This window comes from Musca autumnalis, unplaced genomic scaffold (assembly GCF_047663935.1).
Source record: "Musca autumnalis isolate F117 unplaced genomic scaffold, ASM4766393v1 scaffold_3, whole genome shotgun sequence".
NCBI classification, from domain to species: Eukaryota; Metazoa; Arthropoda; class Insecta; order Diptera; family Muscidae; genus Musca; species Musca autumnalis.
This window is the reverse complement of record NW_027411866.1, coordinates 216,532,634-216,551,985: the sequence shown is the minus strand read 5'-3', so window position 1 is coordinate 216,551,985 and position 19,352 is coordinate 216,532,634.

Genomic DNA, 19,352 nt, shown 5'->3' with positions numbered 1-19,352 from the left:
GTTTCAAACTTGGACGGAGCGTTGTGTGCTCGATGTCCTCAAAAATCGTGGAGTGCTTGCCAGTACAAAGGCTTTGATAACCCGAACACCACCAACACTGTCCTATTTCAGGGCTTGTTCTGGTTGATTTCTTGACTAATATGTGTGGGGGTGGCGTAGATCGCTATTGCCGGGATGCTTACGCAACCCATGCTGATGACAATAGCATAATTTTTTTTTTTTAAATCAATGATAATTTTTTTAAAAAAAGTTTTTTATAAAATTCATGAACATTTTTTTTTTGGATTTTTTATTAAATTCACGATCATTTAATATTTTTTATAAAAACCACGATAACGCTTAGAAAAAATGTTTATAAAATCTACGATAATTTTGTAGAAAAAAAATTATAAAATCCAAGATTTTTTAGACTTTTTTTTGGAAAATCTACTATAATTTTTTAGAATTCTATTGTTTGAAAATTATTTTTTAAAAAATACACGATCATTAAAAATGTTTTTTTTTAAATCTATGATCATTGATTTCTTTTTTTAATTCACGATAGTTGAAAAAATATTTTTAAAAAATCCACGATAACTGAAAAATATTTTTAAAAAAAATATTAAAAAAATCCGCGTTTATTGGAAAAATATTTAAAAAAATCCACGATCATTAAACAACTTTTTTATAAAATCCACGATCATTGATAAACGATTTAAAAAAAGTCCACGATTACTGAAAAAAAAATTTTAAAAATATCCACGATTATTGAAAAAAATTTTAAAAAATCCACGAATAGTGGAAAATTTAAAAAAAAGCCACGATTGGAAAAAATTAAAAAAACAAACAAGTAAAAAAGAATCAGTCGGCTTTGCCGAAAGAGATATACCCTCAGCATATGTGAATTGAAACTTTAATCTACAGTCATATCAAATGTATTTACGGTCTTTTCATTATTTTGTGGCCTTTTTTGGACATTTGAACTTGCCGACAAAAATATGGATTAGGATTAAAGCTCAAAAGTGTTGCAGAGGAGGTACTTAAAGGAATGGACAGACATGGTCCATTATGGAATTGAATCTTATTTTGGGAGTCATATCTTTTCGATAGATATCGCGATAGATATTTTCCGAACTTTTGTGGGGGAGGTACCAGAAGGAGTGGACGGATATAAATTTTGGACCAAATCGGTTCATCCTTTCGAGAGTTATCGTGCGCACCAGACAGACAGACGGACTGACATTGCTATATCGACTCCAAATTGTCTGAAGCGGATTTCGTCGAAACATACTTCGGATCTAAAACCATCATTTCGATTAGGCACATTTTGCTCGTATGAAAGTGTATATATCCTCTTCAGCATAAATGCTGAGGGTATAAAAATCCAGGATTATTGAAAAAATTTAAAAAAAAATTCAAGATTGTTGAAAAAAATATTTTTAAAAAATCCACGATTATTGAAAAATACTTTTTAAAAAATCAACGGTTATTGAAGTAATATGTTTTAAAAATATTTTTAAAAAAATCCACGATTATTGAAAAAATATTTTTTTAAAAATCCACGATTATTGAAAAATACTTTTTACAAAATCCACGGTTATTGAAGTAATATGTTTTAAAAATATTTTTAAAAAAATCCACGATTATTGAAAAAAATATTTTTTTAAAAATCTACGATTATTGAAAAAAATATTTTTTAAAAAATTCACAATCATTGAAGAAATAAATATGCTTAAAAAAATACACGATCATTAAATAAAAAATATTTTTAAAAAATCCACGATTATTAAAAAATATTTTTTTTAGAAGAACTACACGATTATTGGAAATTAAAAAAATCACGATCTTTGAAGAAAGATGTTTTAAAAAAATCCACGATCATTGAAAAAATATTTTTTAAAAAATCCACGATTATTTAAATGTTTTTTAAAAAATCCACGATTATTGAAATGTTTTTTAAGAAATCCATGATCATTGAAAACTTAAAAAAAACACGATAATTGAAAAGCTATTTTTTAAAAAATTCACGATTCCTGAAAAAATATTTTTTAAAAATATCCACGATTATTAAAAAAAAAAAATTAAAAAAATCAAAGATTATTGAAAAAATATTTTTAAAAAATAAAAAAAATCCACGGTTATTAAAAAATATTTCTTAAATAAAAAATAAAAAATATTTAAAAATATTTTCTTTAAAAATCCACGATTATTGAAAAAATCCAAGATTTTCGAGAAAAATATTTTTTAAAAAAATTCAGGATTATGAAAAAATATTTTTTAAAAAATTGCCGATTATTGAAAAATTACATTTTAAAAAATCCACGATAATTGAAAAAATATTTTTTTAAAAAAATCCACGACTATTGAAAAAAATTTTTTTAAATCTAAAATTATTGAAAAAATATTTTTTTTTAATCTGTGATTTTTGAAAAACATTTAAAAAAATCTGCGATTGTTGAAAATTTTTTTTAGAAAAATCTACGATTGTTGAAAAATATTTTTTAAAAAAATGCACGACTATTGAAAAAATATATATTTTTAAATCCACGATTTTTGAAAAAATATTTGTTTAAAAATCCAACACTTTTTGAAAAAAAAAATAACATTTAAAAAAAAAAATATCACGATTCTTAAAAAATTATCGGGTCTGTTCTGGCATTCACCTTACCCGTCCGAGTGAAATGTACACACGCAATGCGTTTCTGCGACACACTTTCCATCCAATTCGGGTGAGATCACAGATGAGTGAATCCTTATTTTTTAAATAAACTAATTGAAAACATTCAAAACTACATAATACTAAAATTTAATGTGTTCTCTATGAGGATTTAAAAATTTATTTAATTTTTTTAACAAAATGTGTTAAAAAAGTTATTTTTCTTAAAGTACCAAATTCAACATGTACTCAAAAGCAAAAACATGTAGAAGGCGCGCATACCCTCGCACGCATGTGTTTTCGTTGAGGTGCCAACGAAGGTAATTATTGATGAAAGTTCTAAAAAAGCTTTGGAAAGTTATTTTCACGTTCACAGGGGAATTGCATGAGTGAAGTGAAAACATGCCCAATGAAAGATTATTAAAAAAATATATTTTTTTTAAATCCACGTTTATTATTTTTTTTTAATCCACGTTTATTAATTTTTTTTTAAATCTACGTTTATTAAAAAAATATTTTTTTTAAAAATCCACGATTATTCGAAACATATTTTTTTTATATTTACAAGCGTCGATGATGGTGAAGCCCATCATAGTTTTTAAGCTAACTTGACACTTTTATTTTGATTTTACTTATTTCCCTGAGGATGCAATTCATGTAAATTGCGAAATATTGGAAATGATAAATAAATAAACAACAAAAATAAGACCTCAAGCTCAAACAATTCTGGTTTTTTATTTAATCGACATATTTATTTTGTTTATTGTTTGAAGATTCAATCTCATTGATTGCTTAAGCTTGAAGTATTCCCCCAATGGCTTCATTTTTAGTTTCTATTACATAGAGTAATGTTTTTCAAAACTGATAGTGTTGCAAAATTTTTACTGATCGACACCAATATCATGCAGGCATGTTCTGGCATTCACCTCTGCACCTCACGTGTATATAACACACCTAAAGCTGTTCTGCAACACACTTTACACCTAGTTGGGGTGTATTCCTCACACTGTAATTTTGATGGCGAGAGCTGAGTGAATCCTTATTTTTTAAAGAAACTAATTAACATTTTCTACAAAAAACTGCATAGGACTAAAATATGTGTTTTCTATTAGCATTTAAAAAAAATATTTAATTTCCTTAACACAATATGATTTAAAAATGTGCTTTTTCTTAAAGTACCAAATTCAACATGTACGCGCTCTTGTAGACGTTCGTTTCTTTGTTTACGCCTGTTTCGTAAACAATCAAACGAACAAAGCGTACATACCCACACACGCATGATATTATTCATTGTTAATGATAAAGTTTGAAAGCTGTAATACAGCTTTCCAAAGTTCTTTCATGAAATATGAAAGCTCTTTTCACGTGAAACACAGAACATCAATTGCTTTCACAGGTGAAGTGCATGTGTGATGTGAAATGGATACACGGTGAATTCCACATGCCCGATGATTTCATCCCGGCAAAGAGAATTACCAATTGTCTTTTCAGTTTTTGAAATGATGATTTTGTGCAACATTGTCAGTTCGTTTTGAAAAACATTACTCACTGTAATAGAGAGTAATAATGAAGCTAAGCCATTGGGGGAATACTCAGACTTAAGCAATCAAAAAAATATTTTTTAAAAATCCACGTTTATTGAAAAATATTTAAAAACAAGTGGGAAAAGCGTTAAGTTCGGTCGGGCCGAACTTTTTATACCCTCCACCACAAATTTCAGCCATTTCGGTGGATTAGGCCACAACCTTCAAAATACCGAAAATCGGAAGTTACCGTTCTATGGGGGCTATATGATGGCGCGGACCTATACTTAAAATTTCTGGGGGGGAAGTTTTATATCCCCAACGAAGACTAAATACCAAATTTCAGCCATCTCGATGTGATAATGAGGCCAAAACCTTAAAAATACCGAAAATCGGGAGATACCGTCCTATGGGGGCTATATCAAAACGTGGACCTATATAAACATTTTATGGTAGAAATGTTTCTTAGCCTCTGGAAACACAAAATACAAAGTTGCAACCGATTCTGTTGTCAAATGGGACTAATACATTCAAAATATATTAAAATGACGCGTACTTTATATGGGGCGTTATATGGGGGCTATACCAAAACGTGGACCTATATGAACCAACTTTGGTAGGAATGTTTTTTGGCCTCTGGAGACATAAAATACCAAATTACAGCCAATTCGGTGGTAAAATGGGACAAATATCCTAAAAATTCCTTAAAACGACGACGCGTCACGCGTCATTTTGTATGGGGGCTATACGAAAGCGTAGACCTACATAGCCCACTTTCAATACCAAAAGTCCTACGTACAAATAATAGATTTTCCCAAAATTTCATCCACCTACGTCAATCCGTTCGGACGCTAGAGTGATTTCCACAGACGGACAGACGGACAGACAGACAGACGGACGGACATGGCTATATCGATGTAGAATTGCACGCTGATCAAGAATATATATAGTTTGTGGGGTCTACAATGATTCTTTCGAGTAGTTACAAACGTAGTGACAAACTTAATATACCCCCATCCTATGGTGGAGGGTATAAAAATAACGATTATTAAAAAAATAGATACATACTTCTAACATATTCATCAAAAAACTTACGAATATTGGTCATTCTAATTCTTCTCGTTGATTAATACCACTTTCTGAGAACATAGTGCGTATGATTGTTGTCACAACGTATACGTCCCAAATATGTTGATTTATCCTTTAAAAATTGAAAGTTTTTTGCTGTTATTGGTCATCACGTCCATTAACCTCTTAATACAAAATAGTTCTCGGATCACTTTAATGCCTAATAACGACTCACTGGGGACTGTGGTCACGCAGCAACTTAGTCCTTGTCGTAGTCCTGCACATGGAAAACCCCTGACTAACCCCTGAAATGCACACCCTACCGAAATCTATTGCATCTCAATGAAGATTGCGGTGGTGGATGCGTATGTAACAAAACGAGAGTATCCCTATTGGCTCTGGAATTTCCTCCATCCCGACACGGACCAAAATAATCCGAAACAGGCATTTCTCAAGACAGAAAATCTAGTTGTTTACCGTAGATTTTTTAGTGCTTTTAAACAATTGTTTCGGGTAGTATGCAAAGTGCTCCACACGGAAACTGCGATTGTAGGATTAAATTTTGAATACATGTACAGTGGTGAATAACCCATGAATATCCATACTTTGACGATGTATATAAAAATCATTGTATTTTAATAGAGAATCTTTTGAATAGGAATATAAAATACCTCTTGATTTTAAATGAATATTCGTATTTAATTGACGTTAGCAATTATGGAATAAAGAAATATCACAAGGCAAGGGAAAAGGTACTTCTTTACTTCTTTTCTAAAGACAATGCATTTTATATCAAACCTATTTGACATCATCTAACACTGGAAGATCAACCCACAACAACTTAATACTAGATAATATTTCACTCCGAGTTCAATGCACCCTTTTTTTTTAAAAAAAGTTGTGCCGCAATTTTTTTATTTATTATTATTTTTTGTTTTGATAATTAATTCTTTGTAAAAGTTGATATATTAGATTCAATTAATTGTAAGCTTTCACTGCTAATAATATTACAAAAACATATATACCCCTACACATATACGAAGCCTTCACATTCGCACAAGTGTCTGAATATTTAAAACTTGGTAAACTTGTTGATTGCCGGCTGGCTGGTTACTCTTATTCAACTTGACCTTGACAATAATGTTTGAAATAATGATATTTGTGTTGTTGTTGTTGTTACTGTTGCGATTTTTTTTGTCTTTTTGCAACAACTCAGTTGAGAAATCGGAATAAATTCCGTAATCAATTTATTGATTAAATCGGCGGACATACCTTCTACAATGTAGACTTATGTACATACATACAAATAAATGTATTTATGTATGTCTTTTGTGTGTACTCATGTCCATATTTTTATACAGAAGAACAAAAAAACAATTATAGGTATACAGTGAGTAAAAATAATTGGGAAGTAAATTTGGAACCGGTAATGGGTTTAAAGAACATCAACTAGTCTTTTCTATTATTTTTTCATGGATTTCAAATATAATCTCTTGCCTCCTATTTCTGCCATTGTTTAACAAAATAAAAATTAATTTCCCACACACCCCCTTTTGTATTTTATGGTCACTTATGATTTATTTTCCTATCGTAATTGAAATTGTCCTCAGTCGATACTCAGTGACTTGTCATGTGTGTCATATGTTTTTACGCTCTCTGTACATGTGTGTATCTCGGAATACTCGTTAACTGTTTATTTGAAAAAGTTGCAAGTTGTGCGCTCCAGTTCTCTTGCAAATAGTTTTATATGTATAGTAAAATATCGAGTTTTAATGCGGAGTATTGATGTTGAGGGGGATTTTATTTAAATTAGTTTGGCAGCAGAGCGTTGTTCTTTCCGCAAACATTGTCAGGGTGATATGAAGTATTTTTGTGTTTCTAGGAATTTATATGAATTTGCATATTTGTATGCAAATATTTTTGTTATGGAATTCATTCAATGATGAGTCAGTTTAAACTGGAAAGTATTCTCAGTATTCTCTTTGTCTTTGATTAGGACGAATTTCTTAAGATAAATTTTGAATACAATGTAATTTAAACAGTTGATGTCTTAATAAGTGACCTTTAGGCTTATTTTCTAATGTGGGGTTTCAAAATGTTGGTCGTATGAACCGACAAAAATGTTGATTAGGATTAAAGTTCGGGTGACGTAGGGGATGAATGATACCAAGCAACGGTCTTGACCGGCTTTAACATGGCAAAGCCCAGGATTTATCTTGGTCCCTCTTTCATCTCAAGTGGACACTGACCTCCCCGTGGTAGCACCCGTTAAAGGTTGTGAGCTAACATGTGCCGCGCGTTCACCCATAAGAACGTTAAAAACTTGGGTTTGGGCGTCTGGTTAGTAACCCTCCCCTAGAAAAAAACATCCTACTATGAAAAAACGAAAGAAAAGAAAAACAAACCCCTCTAAAGTTGACGAACCCCGCAAACGTTTTAAGGACCATGATCTGCGAATCTGCACCTGGAATGTTCGCACTCTTTATAGAGAAGGTGCAGTCTTCGCATTGGCAGACGTACTTGAAAAGTACAAGGCCGATATTACTGCCATACAGGAAATACGATGGATTGGGAAAGGCGTCACAACAACACCTAAAGGGGACGCACTGTATTATAGCTGCCATGACGTAAAGCATGAGTTTGGTTGTGGATTCGTAGTTAGTCGTAGACTAAAACATCTGGTATCCAGCTTCACCCCAGTGAATGAAAGACTTGCTGCAATTCGAATAAAAGCTAAATTCTTCAACATCAGCTTTATTTGTGCTCATGCTCCCACTGAAGAAAAGGACGAACAGACCAAAGATATATTTTACGAGCGCTTAGAAGAAACATATGACCGTTGCCCTGCCCATGACATTAAAATTATACTAGGCGATTTTAATGCCAAAATTGGAAAGGAGAATATCTTTGGCCCAACAGTCGGGAAATTCAGTCTCCACAGTAAAACATCTGACAATGGTATGAGGCTGATAGACTTTGCAGCTGCAATAAACATGGTAGTTAGCAGTACCAGATTTAAGCATCTCGATATTCATAAGGGCACCTGGCTGTCGCCAGATCAAAGAACAAGAAATCAAATTGAACACGTTGTGATAGATGGAAGACATGCATCAAGTGTGTTGGATGTACGATCGTTCCAAGGTGCAAACATAGACTGGGACCACTACCTTGTTGCGGCAAAGGTACGTACCAGATTAAACGTAGCAAACAAAGTGCGAACAGACACAACACGGAAGTTTGACATCGGTAAGCTGCAATCACAACAGATAGCCACAGCATATTCCACTCAACTGGCCCAACTGCTTAATCAAAGCACTCCTCGTCCCGATAACATATCAGGACAATGGCAAAACATTGCCCACTCCATGCAAACAGCCGCAAAATCAGTACTTGGATATCAGAGACCTTCACCAAGGAATCCATGGTATGACCAGGAGTGTCGTGCTGCTACCGAAGAGAAAAATGCGGCATATAGGGCTACTTTACAATCAGTAGCAACGCGTAGCGCACGAGAGAGGTATCGGGAGAAAAGGAGAGAGGAGAAACGTCTTTTCCGCAGGAAAAAGAGAGAGATGGAAAAGCGGGAGTGTGAACAAATCGAGATGTACAGGAGACAGAATGAAGTCCGAAAATTCTACCAAAGAGTGAAACATCAAACTGATGGCTTTGGAACTGGCACATCCTCCTGTAGAGACCAGCAAGGTAATTTGGTAACTGATACAGATAGTGTGCTAAGGATATGGAAAGAGCATTTTTCCAAACTGTTGGTATCCAATAGTAGCGGAGTCGACGAAGATACCACAGATCCAATCCAAGAAGACGGTATCGAATGTATACCACCCGGCCAAGATGAGGTAACGACAGCAATAAACCGGCTGAATAATAATAAGGCAGCAGGAGCTGATGGCCTACCAGCCGAGCTGTTTAAAACCGGAGACGACACGCTGATAAGGTGTATGCATCAGATAGTTAGCTCCATCTGGCAGGAAGAACGCGTACCCGACGATTGGAACCTGAGCATCCTGTGTCCTGTCCACAAGAAAGGAGATAATACTGTATGCTCTAACTATAGGGGCAAAAGTCTTCTTCCTATCGCCTACAAGATAGTGTCAGGAATATTGTGCGAACGACTAAAGCCCATGGTCAACGAAATAATTGGACCATACCAATGCGGCTTTAGACCTGGCAAGTCCACCATTAACCAGATATTTACCCTGCGGCAAATCCTGGAGAAGACCCAAGAGATGCAGATCGACACCTACCAACTTTTTGTCGATTATAAAGCCGCCTTCTAGAGCCCACTACGTTCAAAGGTATTCCAGGTCATGTCTGAATTTGGTATCCCCGCAAAGCTCATTCGGCTTTGTAAAATGACTTTAACTGACACGAGATCCTCAGTTAAAATAGGAAAGAACCTCTCCGAAGAATTTTGTACCAAAAGAGGTTTCAAGCACGTAGACAGCCTCTCGTGTGATCTCTTCAACATCCTGCTGGAAAAGATTATTCGGGAGGCAAACGTCAAAAGAAGTGGCACAATCTACACCAATAGCCACATGTTACTTGCTTATGCTGATGATATAGACATCATGGGACGATCAGTAAAAGAAGTAACCGATACCTTTATGAAGGTCGAAGAAAGTGCTAAAGTGGGTCTGCCGGTAAACGGCGAGAAGACCAAGCTGATGGTGTCGACGCGTAATGCGTCCGTTGAGATCGGACCAACTGTTGAAGTTGGTTCCTATAATTTTGAGGTAGTAAAAGACTTCGTATACCTCGGCACCGCCGTAAACACAACAAACGACATCAGATGTGAAATAAAAAGAAGAATTGTATTGGCCAACAGATGCTACTTTGGTTTAAGTAAGCAGTTTAAAAACAAAGCCACAACTCGTCAAACAAAAATAACGCTTTACAAAACCCTGATACTACCCGTGAGGATGTATGGTTCCGAAGCCTGGGTACTTGCGCAAGCAGATAAGGCAGTGCTTGGCGTGTTTGAGAGAAAAATTCTTCGAAAGATCTACGGACCGATCTGCGTTGACGGTGAATATCGACGTCGTATGAACCACGAGCTGTATCTGCTATACAAGGACATCAATATAGTTAAACGTATCGAGATGCAGCGATTGCGTTGGCTAGGCCATATAATAAGAATGAGCGATGATGAACCCGCTAAAAAGGCGTATAAATTCGAGCCACATGGCGGTGCACGCAGAACTGGCAGGCCAAAGAATAGATGGCGCAAACAAGTGGATGATGAGATGACAAGGCGCGGTATTTCAGAGTGCGAAGCAACAAATATAGAGAATTGGAGATCTTTTCTTAGTTCGGTCTATGGAACAAATGTTCTGTAATGGGCCAGCTAAGTAAGTAAGTACACCTTTGGAAGGTATTTTGTCTATAGAAGACCCCTTCTGGAGGCAATATGCCAATACATTATGTCTTCAGAGGTTATCTATATATAGAACGCCTTTCGGAGATCTTTTGTCTGTAGAAGAGAACGTTTTCTATCTATGAAGACCTTTCAGAAGATCTACTGTTTATAGAGGTATCCTTTAGAAGGTCCTCGCCTAGGAGGTTTTCTATCTAAGGAAGACATTCTTTTGAGATCTTCTTTCTCGGGAGGTTTTCTATCTAAGGAAGACATTCTTGTGAGATCTTCTGTCTATACAAGACAAGACTCTTCTGTCTATAAAAGATTCCCTTTAAGGGCTCTTTCTGTCTATAGCGGACCTTTTTGAAGTTATTCTGTCTATAGAATACCTTTTCAGGAGGTGAAACAGGGGTTCCCCAAGCGGGTGATATCTCCGGAACTTTTTATCCTCAACCTTTCTGTTGTCTTCTGTCTATAGAAGATCCATTGAGAAGAAGACCTTTTCAGGAGATCTTCTACCTGTAAAGGTATTGTTGACAAGGTCTTTGCCTTTCGAATGCCAATTCGGGGGTGGCGGGGGGTCTTCTCAGTAGGAAAGCACCTTCAGAAGGTCTTATGTCTACAGAGAAAAGCTTTAAGGGTCTTCTGCCTATAGAGGATACCTGCAGGAAGTCTTTTGTCTACTGAGAACCTCAAATGAATTCTGTCTATAGCATACTTTCGAGTAAATCCCCTTCAGGATACTATAAAATACCCCGTCAGTATATCATCTGTATATTAAAGATCATCTCATGAGGTATCCTGTGTAAAGTAAATTCCTTCACGAAATATTCTGTCTATGGAGGAATCTTAAAAGGATGTCTTCAGTCTATAAAATATCACTCTAGGTTTTTTTCTCTATATAAAAGGCCCATTTAGGAAGTTTTCTGTCTACAAGTTACCCTTTATGTATCTATAGATTACTCATCCGCAAAAGCTCAAGCTTTGATCTTATATCCATTTCTCGATTGGAGTTTTTATAGCGGGTAGTCGTTTTGCTATGGGTTATGTGTCCAGAAATGTCCCAAAATTTAGGACCTCTCCTTCCTACACCTCTCACACAAAACCTTTTAATAGTCTTTGTGGTCTTTGTTACAACGATATACGTTTATTGTCTATACTCCTTTTGATAATGTCCCCAATCTTTCAAATACCCCGTACACGTGGAATTCTTGCTATATAAGAAGAATTGTGTTTATTGGCGTAGCCTGCGGTAGTTACTTGGCGTTTACACAAGACAGACTGTCTGCAAATACAACTCTGATTTACTAATACATACAAACATTTGGCTAGTTACCTCGGCACTGTCTGGTAATTTTCGTAGACAGTAAACATGGACATTTTTGAAAAAATGAAAACAAATCTAATAACAAAAAAGACAACAGGACTGGGATGTAACAAAACAAAAACAAAATATGTTGACTGAAAACAAAAAGAAATCGACGATTTTTTATTCATAATTTTACAATAGGTTTTGCAGTTGTCTGGACGCCTACGTCACAGGCAAGTTTTGGGTTTTTGACAATCAATACATGTACTCAACTGTCCTGTCATGTGTAAACGCAGGGTTAGGTCTGTGGGTGGAATATGAATACTTCCAAACAGCCTTTTGTCACCTACGAAAAAGCTATTTACTTTTCAAATTAAGGGATCTGTTCATAGTACATTAAGTAAGGTCCACCACTCCTGCTATTGTTCTTTGTATAGTCGTAAACTAAGGATATTTAGTTGTTGGCAAAGCCGACTGATTCTTTTAACTAGTTTTCTAATTCCTAAGACATCTTTAAATTTGATAGGAAAGGTCCAACAGGTACTTTTTGATTTTGCATTAGGGTTGACCGGTTTTATTCTTTTACTTTAAGATGAAACGTTTGTTGTTCCTTTTCGCATCAAGACATGTTTCCCATTTAAAAAATCCTCAGGCATTAATAAAATGTCAGCACATTGTCGGTCATCGTACTTATTCATTTGAGATGGTAATTTTGATGTGTAATTTTTATTATGTCATTCAGAACGTATTATTGTTGTCGTTAAGTATGCGCCACATGGTACACACTTTGTCTATGTGCGTCATTTTACAAAAGTGTAATTTAAAATAGTTCGAAGTAAATTTTTTTCTTCTAAATAAAATGCGTTAAAATTACATATTGAAATGGCAAGACAAATAAATATTTCCACCATTTTAGGGGCTTCTAATATTTTGGTGCGGTGGAAAACTTAACATGCACGACTCGTGAATGTGTGTGTCATTACAACAACCTTCAATGTCCGAAATATTTTCTTTTATTCCCAAATTATTCGAATGGGTCATTTTATCGAAATTAATATAAACTGAGCTTTTAAGACGTCATATAAAAATTTACATTTCTAATCCATATTTGTATTTGTAATGCACCTTTATGTTATTAAGTTTCGCCACTTTTGTATTTTAGATAAAGCAACACGACGTCATTGAAGCACATCTATACACATTTTTCTATACACGAGTGCATATTTCCAATTTCATCAACTGTTGAAATGGTTGGATGATGTTTTTTATATTCATTGCACATTACTAAATAAATGTTTGTATAATTTATTTGATGCCTGTTTGGGGGGTGCTGAATACACCCAGAAAAAATTATTGTAATTTAAATAAACATTATTAAATCGGAATATCATTACAGATGATATATAGATTCAATATAAGGCGTGATATAATGCGCTCAAAATTAAAATGGTAAAATGGTGATGCTCAAAACGATTGCAAGAAAAAATCTTCAGTTAGAAAATATACCAACTCATTTTCAAGATTTAAAATACATATATCTTTTAGAGCTGATAAAAACAAGTTCATAGACAATCACGGAAATAAGCGGAATTGGCGAAGGCACACGGTAATGGCAAGAATATTTTTAGAATTATAAATTAATTAGAATGCAACCAAGACTAGGAGCACAATTATGATTGCAGACAAAAATGGCATTCCTTTGTCCAATAAAAATGAGGGGAAACAGCACTTTGAATGCACACTAAATCTTATACATGATAATAACGAGGAAAAATTCAAACACAACACGTATTAACCGTATTCTGACACCGCAGCGTGATAGAAGGCCAAAAAAGAGAGGACACGTGTCTCGCCATTTTTTCTTATCTCATCAACTTTCGCGGTTATAGGCATCCGAAGGTTTGAGGCTTTGATGTAAAAAGGGGTCATTTAGTCAGGACTATATCTTCCAAACCGTTATGAAATTTGAATTTATCTCAGAGGCAAAGTTGTAACTGTTGTCTTAATGAACGGATCATAACCGCACGATTCTACAGATCTATCAAGAAATTCATAACGATCGTTCAATGTTATGCGCCTACTGAAGATGCGGATGATATCACGAAAGACACTTTTTATAATGAACTAACAGCGGTAATGAATAAAGTACCACAAAGTGACGTCCTAATCCTGTCAGGTGATTTTAATGCAAAAATTGGTACAAATAATGACGACGCAAAAAATATAACGGGCAAACATGGCATGGGAAGTAAAAACGACAACGGTGAGCGTTTTGTTGGATTCTGTCTAGTTATCGGAGGCTCACTATTTCCCCACAAAGATATACACAAATATACGTGGACATCGCCAGATGGCTACACCAAAAACCAAATAGACCACATTTGCAAACGCCACCGTTGGAAATCATCCTTAATTGATGTGCGAACTAAACGCGGCGCAGACATAGACTCTGATCATGAACTAGTACTAGCTCTCATCAAACTCTAATTAAACAAATTGTATAGACAGCACAGTAAACAGGCAGCAACCAAGCGATATGACCTAAAAATGCTTTCTAGTGAATGGAAGAAAAAAGATATTGCGGACTCAATGAGAGAAATGCTGAGTGCGGACCAACGCATAGGGTGGGAAGAAACTTGTAAATCCATAAACAATATAGCAGAAGCAAATCTAGGATACGCAAATAAAAATGAAAGTAAAATTTGGATAAGCGACAATACATGGAATCTTATTCAAAGGCGAAACATCCTCAAAATGCAGAGCAACGTAGACAACGGCCCAAGGGCTGAATATAGAGCAATAGCCAAAGCAGTTAAACGCTCTGCTCGCACTGACAAGAGAAAATATCTGAAATCACTCGCAGACGAAGCAGAGAAAGCCGCAGGATCAAATAATATGCGTCAACTATTCCAAATCATAGGACGACTTGGAAAACAAAACTTTAATCAAAACAAACCTATTATGGATGTCAGTGGACAACTTCTGACATCAACTGAAAAACAAACCCAGCGTTGGAAGGAACATTTCTAAACAACCAGCAACATAAATCCAAATGAGGAAAGCGAAGTCGCAACTGGTAATACATACCAATCACCATCGGCGACAGAAGCTATAAACATCGATCCGCCCTGTGTTGACGAAATCGCAACAGCAATAAAAGCCATGAAACAAAATAAAGCACCCGGAGACGATGGCATACCATCCGAAATTCTCCAAGTCGACCCACTAGTTTCAACTGAAATCCTTCTCCCATTCATAATGGAAACCTGGCAACAGGAACAACTCCCAGAAAGTTGGAAAACGAGGATTATTATAAAATTGCCAAAAATGGCAACCTGACTTAAATAACTGTAGAGGAATAACATTACTTAATACAATATACAAACTAATTGCAGTCATAATTAACACTAGACTCCAGGAAATAGAAAGAACTCTACGAGACGAAGAAGCTGGGTTCCGTCCCCACCGCAGTAGCGTTGACCAAGCTAACACGCTTCGAATTATCATAGACCAGTCAATCGAATGGCGCTCTCCACTCTACCTGGTATTTATTGATTTCCAGAAGGCATTTGACTCCATCCGCCGAAGCGTAATATGGACAGCACTGGAAGCCAAAGGAGTACCCCCTAAAATTGTCAACTTAATAAAAGCAATTTACGAAGGAGCCACACTAAGGGTTCGACATGGGACAACGTACAGCGAAACCTTTTCCACTAACGCTGGAGTGAAACAAGGCTGCCCATTATCACCTCTACTCTTCGCCGTCACACTAGACAACATAATGGGAGAAGTTAGTAAAAAGAAAAGGGGGATAGTTTGGAATCTTCAAAACCACCGCGAAGATCTTGATTTCGCCGATGACATATGTCTTATGTCTCATAGACACAGTGATATGTAGTGAAGTTGTCTGCACAAGCCGGTTTAACAGTGAACATAAAAAAAAAACTAAAACCATGCATATCAACCACAACAATACCAATAAATTTATTGTAAACGGCTAGGAGAAATTGAATGGGTGACCTCATTTTGCTATCTGGGGTGTATATTGTCGGACAATGGCGGCATATATGACGACGTCCAATACAAGTTAGGGAAAGCTCGCTCAGTCTTTGGTAGATTAAACCATATATGGCGTTCAACACAGATATCCCATTTTTTATTTAACGTCTTTTAACTTAAATTCTGTCAAATTTTGGTAATGATCGGACAATCCGAACAGAAGTTATAAACAAATGTTTACTTAGCATAGTACTGAAGGTCAAAGAAATTTCCAAGCTTTTAGAACTTGTCCTGCAAAACTCGCTTTTCAGAATTAGCAAACTATTATATGGAGGTGTCGAACGTCCTTTAACTTAAATTCTGTCTAATTTTGGTAATGATCGGTCAATCCGAACAGAAGTTATAAACAAATATTGATTTAGCATAGTACTGAAGTTCAAAAAAAATTCCAAACTTTGAGAGCTTCTCTTGCAAAACTCACTTTTTTGACTTATAATTGTTCCACAAACATCCCATAAGGGACAAGGGAGACTTCTCTCATATCAATGAGTGCACCCCGATTCATATTAGCTCAATGATATGGGACCTACAGTTTATCGTCGAGTCCGAACGGCGTGTCTAAGACACCACTTTTGTAGAGAAGTTTTACCTGGCTGAAATACTCAGGAAAATATCGCCAACATTACTGAGGGGTATTTTGCCACCGTTGATAAGTGTTTTGATATTGCCTGGCCGGGGAATCGAACCCACGACCTTATGTGTGCAAGGCGGGTGTACATACCATTGCACCACGGTGGCACCCACTTTTTAGACTTAGCATACTATTATTTGGAGGTGTCGATATTTTCAATGCATGCGTCAAACCGACGCTATTATACGGAAGTGAAACGTGGCTAACAACTAATGCAATTTATCAAAAAATTCAAACCCAGTTCAACAAATTTTTACGAAGAATATGCAGAATATTTTGGCCAAATACAATCTCCAACGCTGATGTATGGAGGAAAACAAACGAGACGCCAATAAATATACAACATGGCGACGAACAATCCTCACAGACATCAAGAAACTTAATATATCCTTCGATGAATTAAAAACATATTGTAATGATAGGAATAAGTGGAAACATCTTGTAGAAGCCCTATGCTCCCAAGAGGAGTAATAAAGGAAAAAATAGGCATTTCAAGATAATTATCTACATTCGATGAAATTTAGACACGGTTATTGACCCTAAAAACGGGCAAAGCTAACAGAGCACAGAGGTTCAGAAATCGATTTTCCTGGCAAATACCCCAAGTTTTTTGTTGTCACCGTTTGTTAATATATCTATGGGATTCGATAGTAAACGTATTGAAACTAAGAAAAACAAAAAGTAGATAAAATTATTGGAAGTGTGGACGTGGCGTGCTCCTAAAGACGCTCCAATTTTGGACAATACTAAATTTTTGGAAATTTCTGAAGAAAGAAACAGCTATTTCTCAGAAACTATAACAGATATTGTGTTCATTGTTTTTTTTTTGTTAAATAGGTAGGATTTTAGTTGTTGTTGTTGTAGCAGTGTTTTATTATTATGTTTGTATGTTCGTTCTCCTGTTTAAGCTGGCTATGGGTCTATCTCCAGTTCCAGGAAAGTGGCTAATTCGATGGAATGTAACCACAGATCCACTGGAGTTAGATGAGTAGGTTTGGCGGGGCAGTTGAATAGGTGCTTAGTATCGTGCGGGCCCATGCCGCATACTGGGCAGATGTCTTGCACGGTGCGATCGATTCACGACCAATAGGCGACTGCAATATCCCGAGAGTAATTAAGACAAATCAACTCTGGTTTGTCGTGGCAGCTGACACCCTTCAGCTGCTATAGATGGGGGATGTACCCCGATTACTGCATTCGCACAATAATTGCTTAAGGCCTTGGCAACTGCGTCCGTGTGAATGCTGTTCAAACCTGCCTAATATGCCTGTTGATCTAGAGGTCCTCTCCTATATTGTTGGACCTCCGTCTCTAGAGCATGATTATCCTTCTTGATACGAGCCCTAACCACTATTAATTCGTACACAGAGCATATTTCAACAATGGGTTACTAAAGTATGTATATTAGGGCGATCCATAAAAAACAAAATATTTTTATTTTGGAGCTCCTACCTACTAAATTTGTCTCGATTTTATCCAAAAACTCTTATATATTAAATTTTACGGGAATTGGTTAACGTTAACCCGTATCTACCGAGCGATCTTTGTTTCCATAGTAATTTGTATGGGGTCAAAGGTGCATTTTCACAAAAATTCTCTAAAGGGTGCAATTATGGTCCAATCGATGAAAAAACTTTAGCAGTTCATTATTGTGGCTAAAAAATGATCTCTACAAAAATTTATGATGATCGGTTAACGATAACCCGTGCTCTCTGGCCGCTCTTTATTTTTCATAGAGCTTTGTATGGGGACCAAAAACGAATTTTCCGAAAATCGCTCTACAGGCCACAATTATTTTCCAATCGATGGAAAAAAGTTTACCAGATCATTATTGTGGCTGAAAAATTAATCCTACAAAAATTTATGAAAATCTATTCACTTTAGACATATATTTGATGTTAATTAAGTTTGATGTTAAATAGTGAAAAAATACCTGATGTACGAATTAATAGTGGTTAGGGCTCGTATGCCTGGGTGTATCGGTGGCCAGCAGATGGTGATTGGGATGGCTCTCGCGGTAACACCCGAGCAAGTACTGCAACGATAGCATCTCATTATGTTGCCGTACTGGAAGAATCTTTGCCTCCTCATGTAGATGGTCCACTGTAGATTTCAGGGGGCACCCTGTTGCTGTTCTCAGGGCAGCGTTCTGGCTTTTTCTAATTCGTATCACATAATCCCGGGGACCAAACTGGCATCGCATGCTTACCAACAAGGTTTCTTTATCTGCACCCCAAATGCTGCCGCCTAGGGACTTGGAGACCTTGTTCCTACTTTTCAGTTTGTCGCAGATAGATGTGGCGTGCGCGCACTACGTGAAGGTAGTGTCGAATGTGACCCCAAAAATTGTGAGGCAGTTTGTGGGCGGAATTCTGCTACTGTCGACCACGACATTTAATTCTCTTCCAAACTGCGCTGTCTATGTGGTGAACAGAGTGGCTGTTGATTTTGTGGCGGAAATCTGCATATTCCTCGAATCGAAAAAGGTGGTAAGATAGGTTAAATAGTTGTTCAGTCTCTCACAGATGTCATCAGGATAGGTACCTGACGCCAGGATCGTGCAGTCATCCGCATACGTTACGATGTCGATGCCGTCTGGAGGGGGCGGAATACAGGAGAGGTAGAGGTTAAACAGTTCCGGAGATATCACCCCACCTTGGGGAACTCTCTGTTTCACTCTACGGGGTTTGGACTTCTTATTCCTGAATTCCACGTACGACTGGCGTCCACACATATAGTTGACTATCCAACGT